The sequence below is a fragment of the Propithecus coquereli genome, unplaced genomic scaffold, assembly GCF_000956105.1.
Source record: "Propithecus coquereli isolate 6110/MARCELLA unplaced genomic scaffold, Pcoq_1.0 Scaffold608, whole genome shotgun sequence".
NCBI classification, from domain to species: Eukaryota; Metazoa; Chordata; class Mammalia; order Primates; family Indriidae; genus Propithecus; species Propithecus coquereli.
The window spans coordinates 1,114,116-1,125,204 of NW_012152041.1; positions in this window are offsets into that span (position 1 = coordinate 1,114,116).

Sequence of the window (11,089 nt, forward strand, 5' to 3'; positions counted from 1 at the left end):
GGCGTGAAGCCTGGAACTTAGGCTAAGAACACTTCACAGCCAGAGACCTCACTCCCTCGTAGTTAAACACCCTCAGCAGGTTCCTTGTTGATGCCACTGGAGCACAAATTGACCGCAGCAGAACCATAGGTGTAATCATCTACTAGTCACCTGCAGGGGGCTGGAATCTCAGAAATTCCAGGGGAGGGCGAGAGCCAGCAAAAGAGGCCATGAAATGTTACCTGATTCTTGGCGGGCAGGTAATTTGCCTAGGCAAGAAGGAAAAGCTAAGCAAGAATTGTGCAGTGAAAGGTAGACATTAGCTTACGGGGCCTATCTTGATTTCCTGATCTATAATATAGGGATAGAAATCTGTCTAATACACACAGTGTTGGGTCTGTTATGAAAGATTATTGCGAAAAAGGGAACAGAGAGAAAGAGTTGGAGCACGTGCTTTATAAGCCTTCCAAGGGTCACATGTTCATTTAACCCTTACCATAAAAATAAAATTGAAACTGAGCCAGGGGCTAGGGGATGAGAGAAATGGGAAGTTAATGTTTAATGGGTACAAAGTTTCAGTTGGGATAATAAAAAAGTTCTAGAGATGGATAGCGGTGATGGTTGCACATAATAACAGTATACTTAATGTCACTGCGCTGTACATTTAAAAATGTTTAAAATAGTAAATTTTATGTTATGTATATTTTACCACAATAAAAGAAAATTAAACTGGACATCTGCTTATATTATTGAATAGAAGTTAGTTTAACGTGCTTTTATTGTGTTTACCTCATATGGAACTAGGCAGTAAGTCAGACTCATTTGTTATCCCCACACGCATTGGGTGTGAGGGAGGACTGGTTCTAACTTGGATAGGAAAGTTGCTGAAATCAAGAAATAAGCTATAAATAGAACCATGACAGTTGTTTTTTTAGCTTGAATTAGGGGCTAGATTTCAAATTGCATCTTATTTTATCAGAACAGAATCACGTTGCAAGCAAGCATCTGTCTGGGTTAGTTGATGATTCCCCTAGGGCCAAGACATGCCTTTGCCTGTCTTCTCAGTGCACTCTCGGTGCCTCGCATGTGAGAATACTGTTACATTACTGGCAAAGTTACCAAAGAAATCTGATGACAGTATAAGGCACTCTTAGGGAAAGAGAGAGAGACAAAACTAGAGAGAGAAAGAACTAGGGTGCCCACCATCCAAAACTTTTATGGAACCACTAGAAGTTAAAATACTAAGGACTATATTCAAATAGAAGTCAGATTAAATTACATGGAGCCTTCCAGACTTTCAAAGCCAATCAATCAGCTTTCTTCTGCTCCAGAGAGCTTTCCCTCTCTATGACCTCCAGTGAAGACATAACTAAAAGAAGGAAACTTCCCTGCCTCCACAAGCACGTGACTGTACATGGCCATCAGCCTTTGCTAGGAGCCCGGGCCAGACTCTGGAGGTCAAGGATCAAAGGTGCCTCCCTGAGCAGAAAGGAAATCCAAGGCCTAATTTCCCCCAATCAGATGCAGCTTTAGCCTAAGCTCACAGCTCAGTCACCCACACCCGAGCAATCTGTCGCTGCTGGCCAATGGTGGCTGTATTATGTTAGAAATGTTAGGTGAGATTAGACCCTTTTTTAATGGAAAAAATTTAGAGACCGGTACAAACTCTTTTAATTTCTAAACACCTGGAAACTAAACAAGGAACGTTAGCCCATGGGCCAAAGAGGAAGTCTCAAAGGAAATAAAATAATACATAGGACGTAGAGAATGTCCACGAAACAAAAGCTGGTTCTTCAAAAAAGAAAAATCAACCAAACTGGTAACCACGAGAAAGACTGACAGAGAGGACACAGGTTGCCAGCATTAGCAATGAAACAGGAGATGTCACTACAGATCCCGCAGACGTCAAAAAGGTAATAAGGGGATGCAGATGCTCTTCAACGTACCACGAGGTTAAATCCTGATAAACCCACTGTAAATTCAGAACCGTAAGTCAAAATGCATTTGATACCTGACCTACCAAATATCATAGCTTAACCCACCCTACCCTAACGTGATCTGAGCACTTTCGCCAGCCTGCAGTTGGGCAAAATCATCTGGCAACACAATACACTGTAGATATCAGTTGTTCACCCTGGTTGGGAGCACGGGCTCTGGAGCCACACACACCTGGGCTCTTGTTCTTTCTCAGCCTCCTATTGGTTGTGCAATCTTGGCCAGGTTACCAGTCCTTCCTGAAGCTTAGCCTCCCATCTGCGAAGTGAAGTATCTACTTCCTGAGCTGGTTCCTTCATGTGTTTAACATGTTTTAATTGAGCACCTAGAATGGGTCAGGCACTGTTATAAAGACTAGGGAAACCACAGTAAACAGCACAAGAAAGAAGGAGGGAAGGAGGAAAGGAAGGAAGAAAGGAGGAAAGAAGAAAGGGGGAAGGAAGAAAAGGAAGGAATCCCTGTCTTTCTCAAACTTCCATAGCATGGAGAATATTCAGATGGCAAATGAAATGAATGAAATATACAGTATACTCAATAGTGATAAAGACTTTTTGAAGGGAAAAAAGCAGGAAAAGAGGCTAAGATGTGCTGAGAAATCAAAGGACAGGGGTGGATTTTAAAATGTGTGGCAAGTCCTCATTGAAAAGGTGACGTTTCGAGCTCAGGCTGTTATGAACTGAGAGAGACAGCCATGCGGCTGGTTGGAAGTTTCTATGAGAAAAAGCGAGGATTAGATGAGATGATGTCAATAATGGGTTTATTAATAGCATAATAGTTGAGACTCTGAAAGCATTCAATAAATGTTAATAAGAGACTGAAAGAAAAAGAAATCGTAGGCCTAGCAGAGATGACTTCTGATGTATTAAAAATCTGTAGTATTTACAGAATGCTGCCTGACTGCCCTGTCATCTAAGGCTGTACGAGAAGCCTGGCCCAGCCCCCCCCCCCAGTCCACCGGGGGCTTGTCAGGAATGCAGATCCCCAGACCTGCTGCGCCAGTCTCGCAGGCGGGGTGGGAGCTCAAAGGCTCACCCGCTCTTCAGGGCTTCTCAGAGCTGGCGGCACAGCGGGAGCGCACTTCCCATGCGACCTGGGCAGTGAGGCTCAGGACAGTGCACTACACATTACCTCAGTCCTCACACCACGTTAAGTACAGTCACATGTCACTGAACGACAGGGACGCATTCTGAGAAATGTGTCACCGGCAATTTTGTCGTGCAAACATCACAGAGTGCACTCACACAAACCTGGTGGCTCAGCCTCCCGCGCACACCTGGGCTACGGGTCTGCACGCGTGTCACTGCGCTCAGTGCTGCAGGCAACTGTAACACGATGGTAAGTATCTGTGAATCTACGTACATCTAAACATAGACAAGGTGCAGTAGAGATGCCACATATAAGATGATTTTTTTAAACAGAACGCCTGCATAGGACACGGTGAGTGGAGATCACAGGACTAGAAGTTGCTCCGGGCGGGTCGGTGAGTGAGTGGTGAGTGAACGCCAAGGCCTAGGACGCCGCTGTGCACTGCTGCAGGCTTCATAAACACTGCACATTTAGGCTACACGCAATTTATTTTTTTAAATTTTTCTTTTTTAAATAATAAATTAACCGTAGTGTACTATAACTTTTCTACTTTATAATGTTTCTATTTTTTTAACTTTTTGACTCTTTTGCAATAACATGTAGCTTAAAACACAAACACATTGCACAGCTGTACAAAAATATTTCTTTCTTGACATCCTTATTCCATAAGCTTTTTCTATTTTTAGAATTTTTTATTGTTACTTTTTAAGCTTTTTTATTAAAAACTAAGACACGAACACACACATCAGCCTAGGCCTACGCAGGGCCAGGATCATCAACGCCACTCTCTTCCACTTCCACGTCTTGTCCCACGGAAGGTCTCCGGGGCAATAACGCTCACCGAGCTGCCATCTCCTGTGAGAACAATGCCTTCTCCTGGACACCTCCTGAAGGACCTGCCCGAGGCTGTTTTACCGTTGACTTTATATAAGCAGGAAAACACTCTACAACAACCACAAAAATAGTGTAGTGTAATAAAGACACACACCAGTAACATAGCTGTTTAGCATCGTTATCGATGCTATGTACTGTCCGCAACCGTTGTGTGCTACGCTTTCCCAGGACCGGCAGCGCGGTAAGTTTGTCTACACTGGCATCAGCGCCAACACACGAGTAATGCCTCACGCTACCACGTTACCACAGCTACGCCATCCCTCGGTGACAGGGAAGTTTCAGCTCCATTATAATCCATGGGACCGTCACATGTGGGCTGTCTTGACTGAAACATCGTTACGGGGCACATGACTGTAATATTATTCTGTCAGAAGGGTCACTGAGCCTCAGAGAATTCGGGCGGCCCTGAAACCCAAACCCGAGTGGGTCAGCCTGCAAACCTCGTGCTCTTCCCACTGCCCTCCTGCCTTCATTGCCACGAACACAAAAGTGCAGCGAAGAGGGGGTGCTCCATCCACCCTGGGCCTCCTTGAACCCACAGAGCATGTCAGCGTGCTCTGGCATCGCCACGGAGACCACAGATGCTTCAGTCCCCTCTCCTTGGAGATTACAAGATACACGATTTAAAAACAGAAAAATTATCTTGCTCACCGGAAGGCCAACTTTTGGTTTATGATAATTTTTCTTAAAAACTAAAGAGAACACAACTTAAAAACAAACTAGGCCTTCATCTGAGGCTTCCCGGGTCTGTTGGTTCCCTGCCAGAGCCTGGCGTCTGCGCCCCTGTAACGTCCCATGCTGGACCATGTGCTTCCCGAAACCTCCCCCCACAAGCCGAGCCGGCCCAGGCGCTGCAGGCCTATTTAGTTTGTGCAATGGAGGGGAGGGGACACAGTTCCCGGGGTTAAGAGCTGGCAATGGGGCACGCAGAAGCCCAGCTACCACCGCCAGGGACAGTCATTCAGAGCTCCATGTGGGTCTCTTTTGTGCAGGTGGGTGAGTCTTCCCACCCTCGGTTCCGGTGACTGGGAATGCCAAGGGCCTAAACTTAATTAACTTCTCCGGGCTGGGACTTTTCCATCTCAGCCCGCATCCTGCTTCGTGGGGCGGCAGGACGCAAGGGCTCCCTGCACAAACAGGAGGCCAGGGACCTTAGTGGGAGCATCGGCAAATACAACAGGGCCAGTGGCATCCTCATTAAACTCTGATTAGCAAGTGGACTTGATCCAGGCCAAATCAGAGCTGAATGAGAGTTCTTTCTTTCTCCTTCTTTTTTTGCTGCCAGTTGATCAGATGTAGGCAATTAAGAACCCCCACACCTCCAGCCCTTGTATTTTTTTGAAGCGAGGAGCTCATACCAGTCAAGCCATAAAGACACTATTGTCCTAAGAACAATATTCCCCACTAATCTCACTTCTGGCAATTTACTTTTTCTTCCCAAGCAGATTTAGAAACTTAAAAAAAAAATCTTTGAAAGAGTACGGGGGAGAAATACTCCATGGTTTCTAATCCTATCGCAAAGTGGGAGTTTTCTTGTTCCATTCAGCTTTTCTCTGAATGAGCACTGGATAAATAAACTTCTCCTGCACGGCCACATTGAAGCAGGGACCGTGAGGATCCAATTATGCATACGGGGCGTGTGCATTCTGGTTTGCAAATCAAACACAAAGAAGGCAGCGCAAGCTCCCTTATAATCAGTCCTCACTACGAATTTACAAACCTCCGAGATGAGATTTGCTTTTGTTAAGCGCTTAAGAGCAATTATTACCTTTCTTTAATTTTCTGGTGGTAATTAGACTCCCAGATCCAGTCCAACCTGGTCTGTACCTGGAAGGCTTCCTCACCTCTCCTCGTGCTGTTCCTCAGAGCCAGCAGCCGTGGGGAGATTCCTGAGAACTCAGAGAACTTTTTCAGCCTGAGGGCCAACAAGTCTGACAGGCATACACTGAGGAGCTGTGTCGTTTTCGGCTTTCAAGAGAGATGAAAGAGGGAGAAGGGGCGACGAGTAAAGGAAAAGCAAAAGGAAAGACAGAAACTGGGAGCGGAGGGAAAATAAGGCAACAGAAACCTGAGACAGAAAAAAAAGACAGTGCAGGTTATCTAAAAAGGAATAAAAAGGAAGAAAGCGGCCTCACGGTTGTTACTGTATTAATACGTTACGCGCACTCCCAGCATCCATGTTAATGAGCGCAGTGCCGCTCGGCCCCATGCCTCAGTGCATTGGCTATTGCAATGAATAAAGAAGCTAAGAGTCGCTCTGAAAAGAAAAACTAAAGGGGAGAGAAAGCAAGAGAATCCAAAAGCCCTGAAAAATAGCTAACCAGAAAGCTCCACCTTTCACTATGCCCCAGAGGTCAACCAACTTGGCAGGCAAGAGAGACCCAGGAAAGAATTGCCAGCAGCTCCAGCCTGCTCAGACCCTCCACGGAGGCCGGGCCAGGGATTCTGCTGCTCGTCTTGAGTCTGCGACAGTGACGGCGAGACCCGTCTCCCGCAGGCCGAGGTGGGCATCCTCTGGGTCTCTGGTAAGGACAAAGTATTTTCCAATTGTTGGGCTATTGAGAATTAGGATACATGGGGGTGAGGGTGGGGTTAATTATAGGGATCTGGCTAGGGAGTGCTGGGAGATGGAAGTCTGGGGTGCAGGACTTCAGGAAGAGGCATCCAGGTTACTATGGAGGAAGCCGGAGGAGAATTTACGCCAGGTGGGCTCCCTCACTAGTGCTCAGAGACATCAAAGGCCAGACAGTAAACTCCAAGGCTACTAGGATACAAGAGTGCAAGTTTTTATCTGGAAACAGTATCTTTTCTCATGAGATAAATCATTCTTTCCCAAGATGAAGGTAAAGAACATGTCCCTTTATGACGTAGGGTTTGAAGTCATGTAGACCTGGATTCAGATCCTGGCCCGGCTGCTTACCAGCTGTGTGACGCTGGCAAAATTCCTTAATCTCTATGAGCCTTAGTGGTTTTTTTCAATCTATAAAATAAAGAGAATCCCTCCTCAAGAGGATTCAATAAAGTAAAGTATGCAAATCACCTAACATGTACATGTGACAGACACTCAATCTGTATGGGAAATTTAGTCCAATAAATTATTCATATCCATTGATTATGTTTAGGAGACTGAGTTAAAAAGGGAAGCAAGTACTATTTCCAAAAAAACCAGCAATGTAATTTACAAAACAATACATAGATAGAATTAAATATTAATATGTAGAGCTATATATGATAGCATTGCTGTAATTCACAAATGTGATGTGCATTAACTGAGTGACAGTAACATGGCTGCCACCAAATCTCCATTGAGTATCACTATTCGATAGGAGCTGTACACGTGAATAAGCACCACAGCCAAAGGACTTACTATTTGGGGGTGACTTAAGCAACATAGTGACCCTACAAGGCAAAATGTAGTCAGAGGAAAAGGAGTTGAACAAAGAAACACAGGAGCTCGTTGAGGAAGGAGAGATTAGTTCCAGATAGGAGGATTAGGGGAGGCTTTAGGTTGGAGCTGGCATTAAACCAAGACTTGAAGCAAGGTAGAAATAAGAAGAAAGGGCATTCTGAGAGAAGGGAACAGCGTGAAGGCAGGAAATGCAAGGTATGCCTGAGAAATGGTAAGTGGTACCGCCCTCCAGGAGTGAGGCTGCATAGATGAGTTAGATCATAGAAGAGCTCATTTGCCATGAAGAGTCAGACTTTTGTTTTGTCAGCGGTGCATAGAATAGAGTTGTGCTTGGCTAACGTTATTCTAGGAGCACACCTGTGGATCAGAGGTGGGAAAACACCAAAAGCCAGGGACTGGCAGAGGGCTTGCAAGCAAAAAGGTGGATAACAGCCTAAAGCAGGGTTGTGGGGATGCATATGAGGGTGTGGATATGGACACGTCAGGGAATTGTCATCAAGAGGACTGGCGCTGTGCTGAATGTGAGGACTGAGGTAGAGGGAAGAGTTGTAGAGAACGTTGGGAATCTGAATACTGGCAATTGCGATGGGCCAAAACTGTTCTACTGTAAACTCTGAGAGAAGAAGGGAACTGGAAAGGTCAGTGTATTCAATTTGGAACATCTTAAGTATGAGATTTTTGTATGAGCATGAGTGCGAATATGGCATTTCTGCCAGTCACGTGCCAGACGCTATCATTGTATATATCACTCAAAATAGCAATTGAGCCTGGGGGCCTTCCTTGAGAGCTGGAGTATTTGGGGTCTAGTCAGGAAAACAGAAATGCATCCAAGCCTCTTACTCAAAGGGAATTTAATGTAAAGAATTAACACAGAGATGATGGAAGAGCTGAGATGCCAAACAAGAGATGGCGAGGCAACCCGAAAATTAGAAGAGCAGAAAGCTGATACCTCCCCTAAGGCTAGAGGGACAAGGAGTGAAGGGGGAATCCCCAGAACCCCAAAACTTGAGCCATCTAATGGTAGTTAGCAGAGAGCTGGGCCCACAGAGCAAGAGGAGAAGAAGGCATTGCAGAAAGCCCTGTACACAGCAAAGAGAGTGCCTCTCATTTCCCTCCCACGCACAAGGAGTGGGCTGCTAAGCAAAAAAAGGTTTCTTGCCGTGGGAGGAAAGGATAGGTGTGATAGTGCCTTGGAGAACAGATGGAAGGAGAGTGAATGCTACAGGGGGACCCAGGAGGAACTGGCAGTATCATCCCAGGGCCGGGTATGAGAGTCCAGGAAGGGTGGAGAGCAGGTGCCTGTAAGTTCTGAACCTGGAGAGAAGACGCACCTGCAGCCTTGCCCTTCTGCTGAGTGTCTCCTAAAACCGGTGCCCAGCAGCACCCTAGATGTCAAAGCTGGGAAGATGGCATCTGACCCCATGCCCACCCACCCCTGCACATGCTCCGCACCATCCTGGGGCCATGGCACAGTAGAGTGGCCTTGTCCTACTTTTGCCACTGTACTGTTTGTCGCCAAGGGAACCTGCCCCTTTTGTGTCACTGCTACTCCATTCAAGGAGAGCTTTAGGGAGCTGCAGTGTGTCAGTGGCTATGACATGTTCGCGTATGACCTTTCTCTTACACTTTCCTTTTTTGTTGTTGTTTGAAAAGTCTAGTGATCACCAGGGCTCTTATTAGAGCTTTTTCAGAGATAGCCATGCAAGAGGGTTGGGGAACTCCTGGGAAAATATCAGTACTAAAATGTCATACCCAGAGAGGACCACAAAGATCATCTAACCCTGTGTTTCCCAAATGTTTTCATGAGCATCACCCAGGGCCTTTATTAGAATCAGAGATTCTCAGGCCTTACCCCAGATCTACTGAATTGGGCCTTCCAGGTGATTCTTAAGATCATGCAAGTTGAGGGAATGCTGATTTAATCCAATTTCTTCATTTCAAAGATGAGGCCCAGAAAAGTGAGGGGCTCTTCCGACAATTCACAGGTAGTCCCTGGAAGAAATGGGATGAGAATTCACACTCCAGGCCCTGTTCATCTTCTGATAAAACTTCCCAGAAGAGGAAAGTGCTGGAGGTGGGTAAATCCTATGTGTTAAATGACCAAGAGTTTTGGCGGTATTTTTCCTCAAGCTTGATTTTCACTATAGATCTATAGTGAAATTCATTAAAAAAGAAAAGAATAACAGTTTTTCAAATCTCTTTCTGTGCACACCTCAGGGAGCAGGCTGGCCTGTATATGTATATGAATATTCCCAGGCCCTGGAATTATCGGATGATGAGAAATCATCCGGTGAATGAGTGAATGACATTGACCCAGGAACTGGCAGGGATACTGGGTTTCTCATTCAGAAACCTGTGACCACATACATTTTTCCACTTGGAAGCAAGCCTTTCACTCTGAAGGCCCTGGCTCTACCATGGCAGGAGTGCTGATTTGCTGTGCTTTCCAAATCCCCCACGTGAAGGGAAGGATTTTTGTGTGGCTGTTCTTTTTTAAAAACCCTGTAAATGGTTTTTTTAACCAGCATTTCCCAAGTATGGAAGTGTGAGCGAAGAGATTCTCAGAGTTAATTAACCTCCCGCACCTCCCTCCCTCTTGTTTGCCCAGCTCATTCAAACACATAAATGCCACTACAAACAACCACTAAATCTACAGAGGCTTGTTCTGGCTGTCAAACACAGCCGTAAAAATAATATGCCCTCCAGCACGGGAGGGGAAAGCAAAGATGGGAAAACACTCACTAATTTTCAACAATCCCTCCTTAGAGACATAATCTTCAAATAAATATTTAACTTGCTCTGTCTTTGGTCTTAGATTATTTACAAATCAGGCTTTAAAGGCATTTAAAATGATCCTTCCCTGAGCTATTTGCACACCTACAGTTGCCCGGGGGTAGGAATGAGCCTTCCCAGAGGCGGGGAGGCTGGCCTCTCCTGTTGCTATACTTGGCCTGCGTGCCAAGACTGGAGCAGGCGGGCTCCCCGGGTGCTAGCAGCCTGTGCACCCTCTGTGGGATCCCTTGACCTCAGCCGCAGCGAAGACTCAGTATGCGCGAATCTGCCCACCTGCAGAACTGCGGGAGAGTGCGGCACCTTGCTAGCTGGGGCTCTTGTAGAGAAGTGAGAGAAAAAATTTCAATCCTGCAGTCATTCAGAACAACGGGATTGAGAGAAGCAACGGAGCAAACCCTAGCTCCTGGGACCAAGGAGCCAGAAAAGAAATGGCGGGGAACTCGCTGGTTCACGGACAGCTACAAATGTGTTGCGTTAGACAGTGGAGGAGAGACGAAGGGTTAATGTGAACATATGGTAATGTGAAGGCTACACAAGGCGTTCGGACTCTCAGATGACATGTTCCAAGAATACTTGAAACTCTCAAGAGGTTAATTGGTTGTCCAAGGAAGAAAGGGATTTTTGTCCAAATAAATGTGAACCTCTAGGTGCAAACCCATGCATATTCCTCCTTTTGGAGACACATGGCAAACTTTTTCTCTAAAGGGCCAGATAGTGCACATTTTCTACTTTTTGGGCCACATGGTCTCCGTCACAGCTACTCACCTCTGCCATTGTAGCAGGAAAGCAGTCATGGTGGCTGTGTTCCAATAAAACGTTATTTGCAAAAGCAGATGATGGCTCAGTTCAGCCTATGGGCCAAAGTTTGCTGACCTCTTTACTAGAATGTTCAAAGCTCTGAGAAGTCCTGCATTAAAGAAATATTTTTAAAAT